Below are 19,320 nucleotides of genomic sequence, written 5' to 3' on the forward strand. Positions count from 1 at the left end.
AGAAAGTATCTCAATATAATTAAAGCCATATATGATAAACCCATTGCCAACATCATCCTGAATGGGGAAAAGCTGAAGCTTTTCCTGTAAGAACAGGAACCATACAAGGATGCCCACTCTCACCACTCCTATTCAACATGGTGTTGGAAGTACTAGCCAGAGCAACCTCATTGTATATCGACAAAATAAAATTAAGAAAAATAAATAAATAATAAATTTTGATGAAGTTCAAAACACACACAAAAAAAGAAGAAACTAGAAATATACAGTTCAAATGTCTGAACTAGATTTACCTTTACCTGACTACACAGGTACAAATTCAGGAGATATATTCTAACCTGGTTATGCCCATTATCATTTCCCTGTATCTTTTACTAAGTTTGTAAGTTACAAAGTTCTAATACTAGAATATTCATATTTAAAGCATGGATATACCTCATCTTATACAAATGTAGTAGTGAAAAAACCTAGATTCATACAGAAATGAAAAGACAAAATCTGGTGGTAATATACTTTAAAAAGGCACATTATAATTTAAATAGAAGATTTGTAGAGCATTTAAAATAATCAGACAGAAAAACTCAATGTGTATCTCTTATGAAAGACATCTAGTAAATAAAGTATATCTGATTCTTTACACTAAAATAACTTATAGGAAGTAGACTGAACGCTTTACATAAAACTGATAGAGAAAAAAATATACCTCTTGGATGGAGAAAAAAGAATTGGACTGGCAAATGATAGATGGGAATTTCAATTTTAATCTCTCATATTTTATTCCTTAAGATGGAAGGTACTTGGATATACATTATATTACTCTGTAAAATTTTTGGAGGCTTGATATAGTTAACAAATTTTTTTTAAAGTTTTATAATTCCAAACAGCAAGTTTGTTACGTTAAAGATTCACATCTGTTGAACACCATCTTAGCAGTACACAAAATTTGAGGTTTACTGGAATATCTCTCTGATTACCTAGGCTTTTATGATGGACATAAGAATCATTGTTCTAATCAACTTTTACCATTTAGAAGAAAAGTCTACTAGTTCTGCTTAAAACTCTTCAGTGGATCTCGGCTGCCTACAAGATGAATTTTAAATGTTCTGAGATGGCATATGTAGCCTTCCCTCATCTAATTCCTGCCTACTCTCCAACCTCATTTTGTATCATTCTATGATAAGTAAATTACACGCCATTTACAAGAATCAACGATTCCATTATGTTGTTTACACATCTGAGTTTTTGCACACACTGTCCATCTGAAATGTGTTTTCGCCATTTTTGGTCACTTGTTAAGTGTTCTGTTTTCCAAACTAACCTAAACATTTTCTCCCAGTTTTATCACTAGCTGAACAATTACTTAATCATATTAAACGACAGTTTGCTCACATGTAAAATACACAGACCTGGTGTATAAGTACTGTCTAAATAATATCTCAAAGCCTTCTCCAATCTTATTTGTCGGAATTCATGGTTACCAACACCACAATCTCTAAGCACGTTCACATTTCTAATATGATTTACAATTTGAAATTATTTCTTTTTTGTTGGAGACGGAGAGCTAGAAGGTTTAGCTCCTTGACAACAGGGATAATATTATTGCCTTTAAATTACCCTTAAGATATGTCATTGTGATTCACCTAATTAATGTTAAATTTTATGGCTAATAGAGGATTTAGCTAAAGGGAAGGAGGGACCATCTATACTTAACACAATGCTTTTTCAATAAGAGCTAAAACAGTTTTAAATAAGATGACTAATATAAAAATGAGCATGTGTGGCAAACAGTGCTTTACAGAACACTAGAACAGGTAACAAAGAAAGTCCTCATATATTTTTTTAAAACCTTTAATTGAGCTCCTAATAAATACCTGCCTTAAGCTAATAGTTTAGTGGGGAAGAAAGACAAAGAGGCAGACAAGATCAATAAACATTATATACCATGTCTGAGATGGGCAAGAATAAAGAGCTAAATCCTAAGAGAAAAGTGGGAAAAAAATGATACAAGGTACACTACCATTATTATCTAATTGAGGTGGGGGAGAAGTGTCAACAATGAACATAATGGTTCATTAAAGAAAAGAACCATTATGAAAGACATGGTTTCATAAAACAAAGATGAAAATTTTAATTACAGCGAAGACAAATTCAGGATAAATGAGGCTAACACTGAAAATGAAAACACTCTTACAAATGAAAGAAATAATATTCAAGTATAAATTAAGTACAAGGTAAGATACTTGTAAGAGTAACCAGCTTTTAAGGTAAAAGAAACTCAAAAAGCACAATAGACATATACTATAAACTCTGGCTTATCTCAGTGGCTTAACTCTACTTTAATTCAGTGACTTAATTCTGTGAAAAGAAATTATTTTAAAGCCATAAGTGGATGGGAGGTAGGGGAGGAGAATCTATTGTCTTGAAATCGCAACTCACTTTTGGTAATAGTTTATCATTCATAAAACCCCCCCAGTCTTGGTTCCAAATGTCTTTCAGCAATTTCCAAAATTCAAGACCACCCTCTTGAAAGACAAATATTGCCATAATAAGGTTATTAAATGTGCCACAAGTTATAAAGAAAATGTCTAATAGCTGTGTAGTCAAATGAAGGTACTAAAATGGACAACACAGATGCCTGGCACATTAAAAAATTTTAACATAACTTGATAATAACCCATTTTAAGGTAACTCTGCACATCTAACTGAACAGAACAAAACAAAGGCAGAGAGTAATTAAGTTTATTACCCAATATCCATTCAACCTATGCTTATGTTTATTTTTTAGCACTGAAAAGTGAATGCACTGAAAACTCATTCACTGAACAATTAAGTACCCAGTGGGTGCCAGAAAAACACGAAAAGAGAAAACATGGTTTTTCTTTGTGCATGCACATACCCACACCTACACACACTTTGCAATTAGTGGGAAAAATAGCATGATAGAGGAAAGGTAGTGACAGTGCACACAAAGGGTACAAATCCCAAACCTGGAGAGGCTAAGAAAAGATTTCCTGAAAAAAAGTGAAATGTAGTCAGCTAAAATGAAGTCTAGAAATATTCCAGGAGTTGAACTAAAATTAAGAATGTATAATAATTGTTCACTGTATTGTTTGTAATAATGCAAACTAGAAACAACCTAAATACTCTTCAAAAGAAGAACAGATGAGTGTTATGACATATTTACACATCAGAATGCCTATCGCAGAGCACTGAAAATGAATAAGCTATATCAACAGGTAACCACAAAGGAGCTGGCCGGTTAGCTCAGTTGGTTAGAGCACGCTGCTGATAGCACAAAGGTCCAGGGTTTGATCGCTGCTACTGGCCAGCCACTAAAAAATAATGATAATAATAATAAAAAGATACAGGTAACCACATGAATAAATAACACTACATAATTCCATTTAAACTAAATTTCCCAAAACAGGAAAAACTAATCTATTGTGTTAAAAAGTAAGAATGCTATCCACATTCGGGAAGGGGGAAGAGAGATTACTGATTGGGAGGGGATATGAGGGGACTTTGGGGGAGATTCTATTTGTTGATCTGGTGGTAGTCACAAGAGTATGTTCACTTTGTTCACTGAGGTATAAGTTTATGATCTGATACTTTGTGTAGTTATACATAAAAAACAACATAAAACATGTTTACAAAAAGTAGCAATGCATCAGCAGCTACTGCAATTCAGAAAGAGAAAATAAATATGCAAAAGCCCAGATGCACAGTGCTTGAGGATCCAAAAAGGATTCACTGTGACTCTGTAAAACACTAAAGACAATACCTTTACTCAAGATTATTATGATGATTAAAGGATATAATATGTGTAAAGCACATATGTGGAATAAGTATTAATAGGTGGTCAATAAACATTAGCTGCTATTATTAATATACTACTTTTACTGTGCTACTGATGCAGCTGTTTGATGGTAGTAGGCAAAGGCAGATTAGAAAACAAACAAGCTAAGGCGGTAGAGAGGGGCAGGTCATGCTGGGCTTTCTAAGCCATATTATGAATTCAAACTTTATTGCAAGGTCAATGGGGAACTAATGAAATCAGATTTTTACACAGGTAGTAATATGATCACATTTGAGTTTAGGAAAATTATTCAATGAAAGATGTGATGTTTTAAAAAAAAAAAAAAGTCAAGAAGAAAGGAGCTACCAACAATCTTGCTGAGAGGTCCAGTACAGAGAAAGGAAGAATGAGAAATGCACTGATTTGAAAATCAGTATGTAACAACTTTTGAGAGAATAGCTTGTAACTTTCTCAAAGTTGTACAGTTAATAAATGACACCCAGAATACAAATATAAGTTATAAACTTCCAAAATCACAATTTACTACAAAATCACAATTTTCTTTTTATATAATTTTAACTCTGCACGAATGGCAACAGGACATTCTCATCAACTGTTCGTTAAAATGAAACTAAAAATACTATACTTACTTTTTTAAAAGTCTGCTGGAATCATCACAGTAACTACAAATTAAACATCTATGTGTGCGATATAGAAAGATCTATACACATCTACATATACATCTTTATCTGTTTTTAGCTATACAGACATATGTGTATAAAATATCTATATCTCCTAAAATTCAGATTTTCCAAGGCATAAATTAATTTAATGCGGATCTTTAACAAACACCCAAGACATAGTACCAAATTATCATGAGTGCCAGCAAATATAATACTAATGTGAAAACATTTTAATTAAGTTATTGTTATTTCAACAACAACCAAATAAGATGAATGCTCTAACAGACTTCTACACATTAGCTACATCTCTGTTAATTAGGTGGCTCTACAAGACTGAAAAACAATGAATTGCTATTCAGCATATGCAATGGGTCTGTTAATAAGCAATATCTTCTGGTTTGCTTGCTGAATATAAAATGTCAGATCCAAGACATAATGGTCATTTTCTGATTTTACAGCTATTCAAAATGCAGAGCAAAAAGAAGCGGCTGTCATTACAAAACAAACAAAACTTGTGGGGACCAGAACTCAACTTTTTTGGTTGATAACTAAACTATATACAACCAAAAATAGTTAACATTAAGCTAAAAGCAACAGTAAGATGTCGTGATAATACTCTACACCATTCTGATGTAAATTCATAACTACTGCAAGAAAGTGTGTAATCTGGGTTTTTCACATTAGAACACGTAATGGATTTCAGCATGTCAGACAATCAACATATGAAATGTTTTGTTCTGACTGAAATTTTTACACTAAAAATTAGGCCAGAATTTGGTATATTGTTAAAGTTGAGTCAAAGAAACAGATTCATTATGCTTTCTCCTACTTTTGTACATACTTGAAATTTTCCATAACTGTTTTAAAAAATTATGCCCAAATCTTCAAATATTTTCCTGGGAAAGCTACTTTTGATTTCCCGAAAGAAACAGTAATCAGGGTTTCTATAGGGTTGGTATAAAAAAGAACTGCAACAGTAAATTCATTGAATGGAATGTGGAAAGTGGCATTCCTGTGAAATTCCCTACTTTCATTGAAACTAACAAAAATGTCCATTTAATCCCAATTAAATATCAGAATAAGAACCAAATCCCTTAGGACAGTACTTTTCTCTTTAATTCACAATATGATATCAAGCCAACTTTTGTACACTCATGGTTTCTGTCACATCGCAATTTTGGGGGGTTCTATAATATTTTTCCAAAAGCAAAATACATCATACTTCCATACTTTTGTCTTTGATGCAAAAGAAAGTCATTGAAGGTTTGAAAATAGAGCGAATACCTGATCCAATTTTTGTCTGTAGCGTGGAAGACTAAACTAAAGAAGAATAAAAGGAGAAGGTGGGAAACCATGTAAAAATTTTTGCAGCAGTCCAGAAGTAAGAAAGTAAGGTTGACTTAGACTAGAGTAGAAATGGAGGGAAATGGACAGATTTAAGATACATTTGGAAACATAATAATAACTGGTAGATTAACATAGGAAATAAGGAAGGTAAGTGAAAAATGACTTCCAGGTCTCTGACTTGTGAAATTAGGTATACTGAGATGAATAACGCCAGAGAAACAGATTTTGAATTTGGCAGAGGAACAACAAGAGTTAAGTTTCAGATGTGCTACATTTAGGATACCTGAGAGACATACAAGTAAGTGGAGAGAGATCAAGTAAATCAAATACTGAGATAGGCTGGTAACTGAGAGGAGACACAGAAAATCAAGGTCAAGAAACTGTTTGGGGTTTTCTTTAAAGATTAAAGATGGAATCACTATATGGCAAAACTATGGGGGGTTCTGAAGAATGAGTGAGTCAGCAGAAACCTCTATGACAGAGGATGAAAGGACCTGTGGGTTCAGACTCATGATAAGAGTGAGAAATAAGCAAGCTAATGTGTACTCATAGGGAAGTTCTACCCCACTTATAGGCTATACCTATGCCAGAATATAAATATTAAAAGGCGAAGTAATAAGGCAAAAGAGAAAAAGTAGGTAATTAGTAGGCTAATGCCATAATATTGTCGTGTAAAAAAATATATGCAAATTTTACCAGGGAACTACTTTTCTATCCTCTAAATGGGTATAAGAGAGCACAGGCAAAGGAAGGTTAAACAAAACAATAAATTGTCATTACGTATATTCTACTTGATCCTTTGCCATTCTTGGGAAAGTTCAAAAGAAATGGAAAGGTGTTGCTCATCATTCTTGGAGTTGGGATAGAGGGTAACTCTAAATCCAGACTAAAACTTAACACTGGCAATCTATGCTGTGGAAAACCCTTGCCCCACTAACTCCATGTTCTCACCAACACCCATACCCACTTGTAAGAACAAGAAAGAAATTCAGGGATATCATTCTCTGATTAATCCAACTCAAGGAAACCCTTAATGCTGGGATGTGCATTCAAATACAGAAGCCCCTATTCTCTCTTACTCCAAGGCAGGAACAAAAGGCCGAGGAGGCCTAACCCCAGAATGCTTTTCACCACCCTTGAAATTCAAAGTTCTAAAATAAAACAAGAATAGCATTACTAAAGTTTTAGATGCAACAATCTGACCAGTAAACATTAGACTTGCTTATTTTTTAACCAGGTTTTACCTGGTATAGTGGTTAAAAGAGTAATATAGACCTAGATGTGAATTCTACCTTCAGTTTTACTAGATGGAAAGTCTTGGGCAAGTCACTTAGTCTCTCTAAGCCTCAGATTTCTCATCTATAAAATGAAGATTAAAATTGTACTATTTCATATGTAAAAATTAAACATGAAAATACACAAAAAAGCTTGGCATAATGCCTAAAATATGGTAAGTACTCAATAAATTATAACTAACGTTATTTCAAAGGGAATTTCTTAGTGCTGGGAAATCTGTAAGACAATTTATATATTACTAGGGAGTTTTAAGGACTGAAAGTGATTAATCTGTAAGGACATAATATGTAGACTAATGACATTGCATTTAAATATTTTTAAGAATCAAACTTATGAAAAATGTTTTAAATATAATAAGAACTTTTATTTTCCCAACCATTTGAAAGTATACAGCCTACGTGATGTCTTAAATTCTTTAGTAAGTATTTCCTTACAAAGGCATTCTCTTATGAAAATAACCATTAAAATCAGGAAATTAACACCACATTACGCTCATTGCTACTGGAGTGTCACTGCTCCCCGATCCCTTCTCAGTGACCAGTATAGGGCATTATGCATATGTGTGTGTATACATACACTTCTTCTTCTTCTTCTTCTTTTTTTTTTAAAAGATGACCGGTAAGGGGATCTTAACCCTTGACTTGGTGTTGTCAGCACCACGCTCTCCCAAGTGAGCAAACTGGCAATCCCTATATAGGGATCTGAACCAGTGGCCTTGGTGTTATCAGCACCACACTCTCCCAAGTGAGCCACGGGCCAGCCCCACATACACACCTTCTATATTCCTGAATCAATATATAATGAAAACCATGAGTTCAAACCAATAACTCATTTCTAATCTGACACTACAGAAAGCATTCTAGTTTTTTCTACTTCCATATTTGTAACTCTCTTCTCCGACAATGAGAAGCCTGGTTTCCATTATCCTTAATATTTACTTGATCAGTCTCCCTGTATATAACCAACCACTCATTGTGGCTGTCTCCTCTTCCTCGCATGGACACTCTCCTCACTCCTCTCTGCTCCAGCATCCCTACCCCTTGTATATAATCTCCTCACCCTGTTCAAGCCCCTATACCTCATGCCTGGCACCCCTCATACAAGAATATTCTACCTACCCTGCTCAGCAGCTGACACCCCATATTGTGCTGACCCTTTACTGAGACAGCTTCCTCTCTCCACCCTCAGGTTCTCACACCCTGCACTCAGCCACCTCCATGCATGGACTCCTCCATCACTTGAGCCTCAAAACACCCACCACCAGGCTGCAATCCTACAAGAATGCCCCTCCTACCTCCCTGTTACCTGCTGGGGCCCGAAAACTTAAGGAGGGCCATATCCTACCCCAGGTAGATGCCCTCCACATCCTCTTACCCTATTCTAGTCAGGACACCCCTCACTGAGACCAGGTGACCCTATCCCATACAAGGACACCCTCCTTCAGATACCATCCTCTCCCTGCTTGGGCTCCGATACCCTTCATTAGCATGCCCTCCTATGCAGACATTTTCCTCAACCCTCACAACTCCATCAACCCAGGTAGACATCCTCCTCACCCTGAAGGCTCTGATCTTCTACTCCTCCTAGAGGATATGGCTCTGCCTCCCACACACCCCACTCAAAGGCAGTGTTGACACCTACCTTTGTTTGGTCCCACTTGATGATTTTAGTATTCAATTGTTCAGAAAGGGAAGAGGAAGAGGACATGGAAGAACAACTGACGACATTTTTAAAAAGATATCAATGAATAAACGATACAAGCACCTATAATCAGAGCTAATTAAAACAATAACCCACTTGTCAAAATACCTTTTTTCCACTTAAAGAAACAGTGCTATATTTTTTATATTAATTCCTTCTAAATTTAAAAAGTCAATTGAAATTTATGATACAGGCTGGCCAGTTAGCTCACTTGGGAGGGTGTGGTGCTGATAACACCAAGGTCAAGAATCCCCTTACAGGCCAGCTAATGGAAAAAAAAAAAAAAAAGATAATTTGATACAGAAGGAAATCTTGTCATTCTTTTCTAGACCAACATGACTTTTCTTTAAATATCTTATACAGGCCTGTAGAAAATACAGTTAATTTAAAAAGAAGAAAAAACTTACGAATTTTATTTTGAAAGTTTAAACAATAAGGTTGTTCAAATTACTAGAATTAAGTAGTTATAAAAAACATCCAGAATATGTAAGTTTGACTTGTTCTCAGTACAGTAATAGCAGCATTGTATCCTATACCCTAAGCCTCAGATACAACCCTGTAAAAATTAGCCGATTGTTAGAAGCCCTGATAGAACCTTTTACTTGCTCCTGGTTTCTACGAGGAAGGATGATTCAAAAGCACAATCTGAGCCTCTCTTCACCCCTAGGGAAGGAAAGGGAAGTGTCTTATCTGATTGGTGATTTTGGAACGAAAAACTGAGCAGACAGAACTCGGTTATGCTTTCTTGCCCAAGGGAGTGAGCATACCTGCAGAGAGCTCATATTCTGCTTTGCTTCTCTAGTGTGCCCAGGACTGAATGCATAAGTCAGCCTACACGAGACCACATGACTCTCCCGCCAAGCTATTCCTCTAATTTGGCCTCCATGAGTAATAGAAAGGGTATTTTGGCTGCCATCTTTCTCCTTGGTTTATTTCTCAATAATTGTTCAAACCCTAGGCAGAAAAGAAGGGTGCCATTTGAGAGTGCTTCAGCAATCCAATGTCTTAATATACTGAACTGAAGACTGCTCATTTTCCCAATTTTGACTTAAAAGGGCTGCTACAATTCGAGCTTCTTAAAACTACTGCAAACAAAAAAACCCTCAAACCTGAACCAAGAACAGATGTTCCAAATGAAAATAAACTGACTTATCTGATCATGCTTATTACCCATTTTAAAAAAAAGAAACTTCAAAGGCGCATAATTTCCTCCTTGTAGAGGCCATGATTTATACTTCCAGTCTTCTTACTTGCACCCTCTACTCCAATGACACTACAGTGCTGAATATTTTCAGAATATATCATTATTTAGACTTATATATCTTTGCTTATACATACTCTCCTTCTGCCTGTTCCCTCTACCCAGCTTTCCTGCTGCATCTTTTATCAGGGATCAGCAAACTGTGGCTGCAGGCCAAATCCAACTATTTTTGTAAATTAATTTTTACCGAAACACAGCCATGCTCATTCATTTATGTATTCCTTCTGCACTACAACAGCAGAGGTGAGTAGATTCAATACAGCCTAGATAGCCCACAAAACCTAAAGTATTTACTATCCAGCCCTTTACAGAAAGTTTGCTGAGCCCTGATTTCACTCAATCCTTTGAAATCTAGTCATGTTGGATCCTCCAAGTCAAAATTAATTGCTTCCTCCTCTGTCCTTCCATTATATTATACCATGTCTAATACTTAACATTCCTAATCATTAGGAGCTCTTTAAAAGTGAGGTCTAAACCCTATTCCTAGTGTAAAGAGTAAGCTTTTTGACCCAACCCACAGTTCCCACCTCTCCCATAAAACAGAACTCCCATAAACACTTTTTCACATTCTTGAGGGAAGTATTTTTGGAAGAAGCTTCTGCCCTTTTCTCTAGTCCTTATTCACTCCTCCCAAATGAAGGAGGAATAACTAGTACTGGCAACATCCTGATAATTTTCCCTAATGGGATGGATTAATATTATAAAAGTCATTTTCATTCATGGCAAGCCTTCTGCTCAGTCCTACCAACAAGCAAATCACATTGCAAACTTACTGAGGTAGAGCTTTCCTTGTATTTTAGAAGAGAGCTGCAGCCTCAGTTGTGCTGTCTTCAAAGGTTGGTAAGTTCAATTCAGGGAGATAGGGAGTAAGGAAGTCCAATGTCTAATTCTGGCCTCAGTTCCAAGTCAATGTAATCTCACCATTAAAAAAGCTAGTATTTCACTGGCTGGTTAGCTCAACTGGTTTAAGTGTGGTACTGATAACACCAAGGTCCAGGGTTCAATCCCTGTACCAGCCAGCTGCCAAAAAAAAAAAAAAAAAAAAGATCCCCAATTGCTAAATCTATTTCCAGTTCAGAACTCAGTAAGGAAGAAACATAGAATTATACCCCATAACCCGCACACACTAGAACTCAAGATATTTGAGGACTGACTGACAATAGTTAATGCATTAGCAGGAAGGGGAACACATCTCTTTAAAATGTGTAACACATCAATGCCACACATACCATATCTTAGTGATGAACTTAATTAGAAGGAAAAGAAGATAAATTTAGAGTTCATATTCAGTGATTCAAACCAAGCCCGCCCTATTTTTTTATCTAATATATCTGTCTCAATATTTTGTTGCTATCAGCTCACAGTTTAAATTTTCTCAGTTTAAATTCAACATAAGAGAATCTTGGATACCAATGATTCAAAAAGGTATTCCCCCATCTTATTTAGTATCATAAATGGTATCTCCTATCTAAAAACATACATTCCCTAGACCCCAGATGCCACCAATTACTGCTCCATTTATCTGTTCTCCTCAAAACATAGGTCTTATATGAGTAGTCTACTAGAAATGTTACCTCCACTAGCCCCTACTTAATTGCTTTCTAACCTATTACAATATGGCTGCTATCTCCCTCACTCTGCTGAAATTTATCTAGACAAGATTACCTGGAACCTCCAAAAAACAATGTACACTTCCCTGTTTCATGAACATGACATCCCAACATGTAAGAATCCCTCTATTGCACTATTTTTCTATCCTCTTGGATTTGGTGATACTACTCTCTCCTAGTTTTACTACTTAGCCTATGGCCTTGCTTTGAGGTTCCTCTTCCTCTACTGAAGGAATGTTAAAATTTCTTAAGGCATGGTACTGAGTTCTCTATTTCTCTCTAGTTATATCACCTATCCCTAGGTAATCTCTCACCTATTTCCATGGATTTAAATATCATCTTTATACTGATAATTCTCTAATGTATACCTTCAGCCCTGAACCACCACTACATAAACATTATAGCACCTTTCATAAAAACAAAAACAGCAAACATTTGAGGACAGATATCATCTGTTTCACAGATTTCTATCTGTGGAAAGTGAAAGGACTTGTACCTAAGGTTACAATAAGAAGAAACTGATTCTTCCCATTTCATTCTTTTCACCATTTGTGAAGACTTGGTCCCTTTTCCCTAAACAATTTATTATTTAAATATGAAGACTAATGGACAAAGTAACTTCCTATGTAAAAATCTAGCATATACCTGTCAGAACAGAATCAGCCCATTTGAATTAATGGAGAAGGTCTCAAATTTATTTTTCAATAAATACCTTAGAAAAGACTCTAGCTTGCAGTTGAATTTTAAGGGTGACTGAGGATGGAGGGTAGAAGATATGACTAAAGATACTCAAGAATTTAGGGCAATGTATATAAAAGAGAGAATAAAAGCAGATGAAAAAGGTTGGGTTGTCTAGAAGAAACTAGGCAAATAATGAGAAGCACTCTGGTAGACTGTGGAGTATACTAACATTTATAAAGCAAATGTGTTTCACAGGGCCTAGTTTCCAAAGCCCTGTAGTTTCAGGTTTAACCTAACTTTTTAAAATTACATATGGAAATGTTAACCTTGCAAAAGACAGGAAACTTTCCCAGGCTAAAGTCTCTGTTGTGGATATAGAATTATAACACAGCAAAGTTGCTGGCTCAAGGACAGATGCCCTTGGAGCAGGTTAACCTACTGATTGATATGTTAAGTTGCTTTATTTTTGTGTAAATATATAAGGAAATTGCTGTAGGGAAAGAAAATGTTTACTAAGAACAAGCTTTTGTTGGTGGATTGACTTTAACCTTTTGCAAATTGCATTATGGAATGTCACTTTGTTATTTCACTGATGTTACCAGCCTCTATTGTTAAACTATACTTTCTGTAACTTTATGTCCTGGAGAATAAATACTGAGAAAGAACCCCAGTCCAGTGTTAATTTCCCAAGGAGGAATGCCTCTCCCTTGAGGGTTCTGGGAAGTTAACCCCTTCCAGGAGTCTCACTGCTCAGGAGAAATGGGCTTTGAGTAATCCTTTTGAATCTTGGTCATCCCGTGTGAGGCAAAGCAGCAGTAGACCATGTGGACTAGTTAAATATGGTCAGGAGCTTTTACTTGATGAAAAAAATGGGAGATACCACTATTCTGTAAACTATGAAATCAAAGCAGCTATTTCAAACAATGAATTACTATAGATTATTAGACAGGAAGACCAGCAATGCAGATACTGATACAAACCATATTCTTATCTCAATCTGCCCAAGTACTTACTACATCAGAAAAATTAAATCCATGAGATATTGTAAAGAAAGTAATAATATAAGCTGGCAACAGATTAAGGTAAAGAAAGAACAAAATTAAGCAAATATAAGTAAGCAGGCTAGTGTTGTTTCCAATTAGAGGAAAAAACTATTTGAAAGGAAAGGAGATAAGATACAGAAAAATAATCTCTCACTGTAAGTTCTGTTGTCCAGCCAACACAAAAATTCTCAAAACAAAATGTTTGGCTTTAATTAACAACGAAGTGCTATTCTTCAGATACAAAGATGGCATTATTTTTGTTAATTAGTTTCCTAGTGGTAGCAGGTTGGTCTGGGCCCATTCACATCCTCTTATCTAGGTTCTATTATGAATAAAAAGTTTTGAAAGGATTACTTGATTACAGATTCAGCCCTTAAGTACAGACTCTAATAAAGCTAAGTCCCCAAAATTTTGGACTGCGACCCTTAAGTACAGACTCTAATAAAGCAGGTCCCCAAAATACTGGACCTGCAACCTTGGTACACTGTTATCTATCAGCCATGAATGTTAGCCATAAAGGAGTATTATCAAAAAAGAAAAGATAGGGGCCGGCCCGGTGGCGCACTGGATAGTGCGCCGCTTGGGAAGCGCGGCAGTGCTCCCGTCCGAGGGTTTGGATCCCACATACAGACCGGCTCCCGCTCACTGGCTGAGCGAGGCGCGGGAGCAACGCCAAGGCTTGCGATCCCGTCGCCGGTCCCCGGTCCGGTACGGGGGCAACACTGAGGGTTGCGATCCGTTGCCGGACACGGACAAAAGACAAAAAAAATAAATAAATAAAATAAAAAAAAAAGAAAAGATAGAAACTCCATATTCAAAAAAATTAGATTACTGAAAGACAAGACTTACTAATGAGGAAGGAAAAGTTACATAACCAAAAATCTACATACCTTTGTTGCTCCTCCCAAGATCTTACTATCTTTTCATCTAACATGTCTCATAATCTTATTACTGTCCATCAGCATTCCCACCAGAAAGAATCTACTGGCAAAACATAAAGCTCAAGCCTGCTAATAACTTGTGTAATTCAATGACAACAATGGCTAACACTTATCAAATAAATGCTTTCTATATGGAGGACCCACATTAACACAATTAATTATCAAACAACATAATTATTTCCAATTTACAGGTAAAGAAACTGAAGTATAGAGAGATTAAGTAACTATTTCCACACGTAAATAGTAATACCAGGATTCAAATGCAAGTAATATAGCTCCAGAGCCTATATTCTTATTTGCTATTCTATACTATCCAAATAAAAGACTTGGGAAAACATATATTAAGCTACCAGTTTTGTTATTATCAATAGATTTTAAGTAAGTGGTACAATGGTATCAAAAGTTGTCTGGAGCCACTATAGTACAGAACTGAACTGTCCAATGTGGTAACCATTGACCACATGTGGCTATTAAGCACCTGAAACGCAGTTAGTTCAAATTGAGATACAGAATAATTGTGAAGTACCTAATTTTGAAGACTTAATAGTAAAAAAAAAAAAAAAAAAAAGAATGTAAACTAACATTAATAATTTCTATATGGATTAATGTTAAAATGATATATGTTGAATATACTGGGTTAAATAAAATGCACTTTTTAAATGTGGCTACTAGAAGATTTAAAATTATATATTCGGCCCATTATATTTCTACTGGACAATGCTGTTATGTAGGAAAAACACTAGAGTGTACAAAATGATTCTAACCCAATATTTGCCATTTTGTTTTGCTGTTGTGACCTTAGACAAAACAGTTGAACTGATTATCAGTTTTTGTGTCAGAAAAAAGGGTTTTAAAACAGTCCTAAAACCTAGTGCTCTGATTCTGATGTCTAAATCTATTTTCCACTAAAAGGAATGGAGGTCACCTTGGAGAAACAGCTTAAGACAGAGTTGGGACACATAAAATACAAGATGAACCTGGAATAATACCTTGTATTGGCAGGAGAATACTGGAACCAGCTTGGTGAGGCTCCCACTGTCCAAACCTGGGACAATTTGAGAATCAAAATAATGACAGTAATGGATTTAACCCCTGAATAAAATAAGAATCCATGAGTTCATATTGATAAAAATAACTGAATAATAATGAGAAGATGGGAAACACTGTTTTATGACAGAATGTAAACTAATAATTATAGAAGGAATGAAGGCAAAAAATCATCAATGGATGCTAAAACTTGTAGGTGAAATTTTGATGAGACTATGTAAATATCCTGTTCCTCAAAGAATTTTTTCACAAATTGCATATTAATTACAAAGGGATAAATAATAACTTTCAGGGAGAAATATGTAGAATACCACCTTAACCAAATTTTCAAAGCAAACATCACCAACCTTGGAACAAACCAACACCATGAACCTCAAGATATGATGTACTGACAAGGACAGACACCTCTTTAGTGGTATTCCTGCCAAAATGCCTAACTGATCTAATCATAAGAAAACAACAGACAAATTCAAATTGAGGAACGTTATACAAAATAACTGCCCTGTACTTTTCAAAAAATGTCAAGGCCAAGAAATACAAAGAAAGGCTGAGGAAATGCTCCCAATTAAGTGACTAAAGAGACATGAGGATCAAATGCAGTGCATGATCCTGAAGTGGATCCTGGACTTGGGGGCAAAAGCTTATAGAGAAAATAAACACACAAAATTTGAATATAAATTATAAATTGCATAACAGTATTATAACAACACTAAATCTCCTGGTTTTTAATAACTATAGTGCAAGACAATGTCCTTGTTTATAGGAAATATACAGTGAAGAATTTAGGGGAAAGACGTATGACATCTTCAAATTATTCTCAAATTGACCCCTCCCCCCAAAAATATATATAGATAGATAGATGACTATAGAGCAAGAATGATCAAGCAAATACAGAAAAATGCAAAACAACTGGTGAATATGAGAAGGATATATAGGAGCTCATTATTTCATTCTTCCAACTTTTCTTGTAAGATCGAAATTATATCAAAATAAAATGTTTTTTAAAAATTGGCCTATCTCCCACATGAAATATTCTAATAGGCTATATGAGTGCTGATAGTGTTTTTAAATATACTAATACATTTCTTTTATTCTAGCCTTTACTCTTTTTAATTTTATAACTTATCAGATCCTAGTTATATTATATATTCCACATGATCTAGGACTATATCTGTTATTGCTCAATATCAAACTGAGTACTAGGATTCTGTTTATTATATTCAATAAGCACTCAAATATTTGTTACATAAGCATACTCAAAATTACAACATAGTATAGCATGATTGTAGAAGAACAGTCAAACTATAAAAAGCACCACATTGTAAACAGAGCTGTTAATTGGGATGAAGAGCTTGTAGGACAACTCTTCAATTAAAAGAAAAAACCACCAATCAATTAGAATAGTCGAAAGTCTAATATAAAGAAATGAGTTACACAATTAGAGGAAGATAAACATCTTTCCATATCAAGAATTAAACGTTTTAGCTTTTCAGCTAACTATAAGCAGTCATGACAACTAAAATAATTTTCTTCCTCATAAAATTAGAATACTATATATGAGTTTTAAAAAAGGGAATCAGAGTAAAGCATGAAGCTAAGAACTGGTTCAAAACCGAGATTCAAAACTGAGATTCAAAATTTCTCTAGGGGATCAATACTAATTTGTTGGACAGTCCTGAGGCAACACTACAATTTCCATATCTCACTTAAAAATAAGACTTTTGAATCATTTTCTCCCTCAAAGTCAAGAAAGCTATTATTTTCAAAAAATGATTTCAAGTAATAAGAGCACTGAATATTCAATAGAAATATTTATACACATACACATTTATGTGTATACATATATATGCACAAATGTACACACACGCAAAGGAATATGGCTTTTTTTGTAAATACATTTATAAAGTAATGAATGTAAGCACATTAATAACAAAAGGTAACTTAAAATAATTATACAAACTACATTTAATCCCAATTCACTCTATAAATAAGTACTGCACACATAGCATACTGAAACCAAATCAACAAGTGTATACCTTGTTTAAAAGGTTTTATTGTTTATTTAAAAATAACAATGACAGAAACAAAGTGTGAGATGGTTCTTAGTAGTTCTCCTAACAAGGACTGGAACTGTGGGAAATAATTTTCAAATTTATAGACAGAACCTATAAATGAACCCATGAAAAAATATCTTTTCACATACGGTCCAATATAATTACATGTTACATTAAAAGTGTAATATAGAGATTGCACGTTAGAAGTATAGTATTAATTCAATTTTTAATGTCTTCCATTAATTAATGTTTCACTTAATTAAAATTTGACTATTTTTTAAAAGTACATGTTTTTGTGATGCAAAGCCATGGTTAATAAATAAGCAAAAAGATGAGGAAAAAAAACCCCCCAAAATATTCTGAAACATAAAAACTGGCCAAAGACATCTTCAAATAACTGTGTGCCTTGGCAAAACTCAACACAGTAATATCGGGAGCCTAGGTTGCAATACTGTCATCCTACCCGATTCTATCTGAATGAACTCACCAATTTCTAAACAGGTTTTCAGTAGCAGAGATCTTTACATAAGCAATTATAAAAACAGATCAATTTGCACTCAAGAAGCAAAAATAGCAACATTTAGCTTTTTTTTTTTTTTTTTTCATTTAAGGAATACTGTGAGATTTTGGTTTTTTTAGACTTTATGAATTAAAACCACTTTTGACTACTAGACTAAAGCTATTTCCTAAGATCAAAATACCTCTTAGAAGGGTAAAACAAAACAGTAAATTGATTAAACATCACTTCTTTTTCTTTTTAAAAAGATAACCGGTAAGGGGATCTTAAAACCCTTGTTGTCAGCACCACCGTCTCCCAAGTTAGCAAACCGGCCATCGCTATATAGGGACCCTAACCCTTGGCCTTGGTGTTATCAGCACCGCACACTCCCAAGTGAGCCACGCGCCGGCCCTAAACATCACTTAAATGCCCCTAATCAAAGGAACTTTCCTTCTTGTACGTTTTCCTATATTCATCACATTCTGCAGTGCACATTTCTGAGCTGAAGTTGTACTAGTTTAACCTACTACGATCTCCTTTTCACTAAGTGAAAACAAGGGGGATCTTAAGGCGCTAATCAAACAAATCTGAGGGGGGCTGGGGAGCGCGCAAGAACAGATGGGACCAAGGTAAGTGTTGTTTTCGTAAAGCACTAAGGTTACTCCCCAACTCCAAATGCCAAGATTTACTTGACAGTAAAGAAAGCTACTGCCACTGTCCACGCTTTACACAATACAACCCCTCCTTTCTACCTCTTCCCCTACACGTCTACCCATAACCCTCGTCCAAAACAAACACAACACGCCCCATCCCACACCCGTGTTAGCCCCTCTATGCCCGCTAAACGAACCTGCTAGATAACAGCTCCACGCATATGTCTCACTCAGGCAGGAAAACAACAACAACAACAAAAAGCGATTGCGGCAAGGAGGGGACTCCAACCACCTCTCGCCACCCTGAGCGACCCCCAGAATAAGAGCCCGAAGCCCAGAAGTTTGAAGTAAAACGATTCAGTCTCCACCAAGGGGGAAGACGGAATTGCAGTTGAACGGGGATGAGAGGTGGCGTGTGTGTGTGCAGGGAATAGTCCATCACATGACAGTAAGAGGACCAGAGTCGTCCAGGCGTCCGCGGGGGGGGGGGTCGGAGGGAGGGGATAGGGTGCCGTTGCCATGGCAACACCCCCCAACCGTCCAGACTTCCAGAGAGGGAGGAAGAACTTCAAATCCCAACCGTCAGCGCTCGAGCGGCTCCTTCTTAAAGGGGCACACACAGCGCCGCCGCGGCCGCCGCCTCCGCCGAGCGAGCGCGAGAGGGCAGAGTCGGGCGCCCCCCGCCCCTCGGGCGACGTCCCCGCCGCC

The 19,320-nt window shown here is 35.9% G+C and overlaps 1 protein-coding gene across 2 annotated transcripts in view; it reads right to left on the reverse strand.

Moving 5' to 3' along the window:
- LCORL (ligand dependent nuclear receptor corepressor-like) overlaps positions 1-19,320 on the reverse strand; it is a 152,984-nt gene that overhangs the window by 132,932 nt on the left and 732 nt on the right. The gene's annotated exons all lie outside the window — the stretch shown is intronic.

Source organism: Galeopterus variegatus, unplaced genomic scaffold, assembly GCF_000696425.1.
Source record: "Galeopterus variegatus unplaced genomic scaffold, G_variegatus-3.0.2 Scaffold123, whole genome shotgun sequence".
NCBI classification, from domain to species: domain Eukaryota; kingdom Metazoa; phylum Chordata; class Mammalia; order Dermoptera; family Cynocephalidae; genus Galeopterus; species Galeopterus variegatus.